The following is a 2265-nucleotide window of genomic DNA, read 5'->3' as shown; positions in this document are numbered from 1 at the left end:
CCACTGGCCAACGGACCCCTGCTCCACCAGCCACAACTGCAGCTTTGACTAGACTGGTGTCAGTCACTTTCTCCCGATGAGAGACTACCAACCAACCACAGACTGGTTCTGGCCAGTTTACAGAGGCTGCACACTGAGTGTCTGGGGTCCCTGCTTCACCTCTGGCAGGATAGGGATTAACTGTAATACGTGGAGAGTTAGTTAATTCTCCACCTCAAGGCAAACATGGGTTATATGTAACGTACATGTTTATTCAGGGTGCATGTTTCAGGGTCACCTTCATGAACACTCCCAGCTCCTCCTGTAACCTGTTGAACATGTCTACGTGGCCAAGCCCTTCAGCTTAAACACCTGTCTCATCCTCCCTCCCTCCAAGTGCCCATCCCTGGTCCTTGCATAAGGCTACGCTTCTGAGACTGTAGGAGTGGCCACCTTGCAGGCTGTAACCCTTTAGAAGAAATAAGATGTCATTCTGAATTTATAAATGTGTGTTTTTCTGAGTCAACTTGACCTACGTGGAGATGTGCACAGATCAATGAGTATCATGATGGATCTGTCCCCTACACTATGATGGACATGAGGAGCCTCTCAGAGAAATTGTGAAAGACAGGGAGGGACATGCAGATATCAGCAAAAAGAGCCAGAGGGCTCTAACAGGGAATCCCTAAGTAGTCAGGAGGAAAGGCAGTCTCCCAAGCAGTCCTGCCCTAAACAGGGGCATAGGCCATGGATGCCCACCAGACAGAGCATAACAAAGGCCAGAGTGAACCCAACTCAGAACCTGGAACACTGCTTGACATCAACAAAACCACAGCAGAAGAGCTTAAGCTTTTCAGAACAAATAACTATTTAAAGGCTAACAAATGAACAAAATTTTAAAATACTCTTACAAACCCAACTGTGTCCAGTTACATGACAGTGCATTTGAAGTTTTTGCTGGCATGCAGGTCTCCCTGATTACTGTGCTTGGCAGGCCTCATTAGAATTTGGATCTTACAAAGCTAGAACCTTGTGAAGAGAAGAGGGAACAGCATGACTAAAAAAAAAAAAAGTACATCCAAAACAGTTGTCTGCCAAACAGTCGGAACTTCATAACATAGAAACTATTTCAGATGAGATCAGGCACATGCAGAGTGGCATGGTTGCAGCCAGAACTGTTTCTTTTTCTTTTCTTTCTTTATTCTTTTTTTTTGTTGTTGTTATTTCGTTTTTAATTCTCTGCAATCCAACTAGACGTGGAAGGGAATAAGGAAAATATGGAACCCAAAGGATTGTAGCGAGAGCACAAAGATTATAGGGATACTGCGAGCAAATGGGATGGAGAGGGTGCTCTCCTGAGCTACAGAAGGAATGATCTGGTAGTTTAAGATAAAACAAGTCCAATTTATTAGAGTTGTCCACAGTCCGCAATGGTGATCTTCTTGCTGGTCTTGCCATTCTTGGACCCAAAGTTCTCCATTGCTTGCACAACATTCATGCCCTCTTTCACCATGCCAAAAACCACATGCTTGCCATCCAACCATTCAGTCTTAGTAGTGCAGATGAAAAACTGGAAACCATTTGTCTTGGGTCCAGCACTTGCCATGGACAAGATGCCAGGCCTGTATGTTTCAAGATGAAGTTCTCATCATCAAATTTCTCCCCATAGATGGATTTGCCGCCAGTGCCATTATGGCGTGTAAAGTCATAAAGCCTGGAATAATTCTGTGAAAGCAGGAACCCTTATAACCAAATCCTTTCTCTCCAGTGTTCAGAGCATGAAAGTTTTTTGCTGTCTTTGGAACTTTGTCTGCAAACAACTCAAAGGAGACGTGGCCCAAGGGCTCACAGTTGATAGTGATGTCGAAGAACATGATGGGGTTGACCATGACTGATGGGAAAAGGCTCAAGACGGCGGCATTTGCAAAGCAAAGCCTCTTTTTCTTTTTTTAATTTTAAAAATGTTGGGTACAATTCAGGATTAGGTATATAAGTGGTCATTGTACAGGTGAAGTGTGGGCCTCCCATTGGTCCCCATTTGCCTGGTTTGAGATCAGGTTATCCTTATTATGTTTTGTGTGCCCCCTCCTCCCCTGGCAGTGTCCCACTACTGACAATCCCTTTCTTGTAGTATTATGATAAATGTTCAGGGTCCACTTATGAGTGAGAATATGTAGTACTTAGTTATTTGTTTCTGTGATAGATCAGTGAGTATGACAGACTAAATCCACCTTAGTTGCTGCAAAGTCCATAATTTTGTCCTTCTTTATGGCTGCATAATATTCC

General features: G+C 43.8%; 1 pseudogene; it reads right to left on the bottom strand.

The window, feature by feature from the left end:
* Positions 1-1387: 1387 nt before the first annotated feature.
* On the bottom strand, positions 1388-1868 carry LOC110595841 (annotated as a pseudogene).
* Between the last annotated feature and the right edge of the window lie 397 nt (positions 1869-2265).

The sequence above is a fragment of the Carlito syrichta genome, unplaced genomic scaffold (assembly GCF_000164805.1).
Source record: "Carlito syrichta isolate Samal-C Ts95f unplaced genomic scaffold, Tarsius_syrichta-2.0.1 Scaffold304675, whole genome shotgun sequence".
Taxonomy (NCBI): domain Eukaryota; kingdom Metazoa; phylum Chordata; class Mammalia; order Primates; family Tarsiidae; genus Carlito; species Carlito syrichta.
The sequence above is the reverse complement of the archived record's forward strand: the minus strand, read 5'-3'. Positions and strand labels throughout refer to the sequence as shown.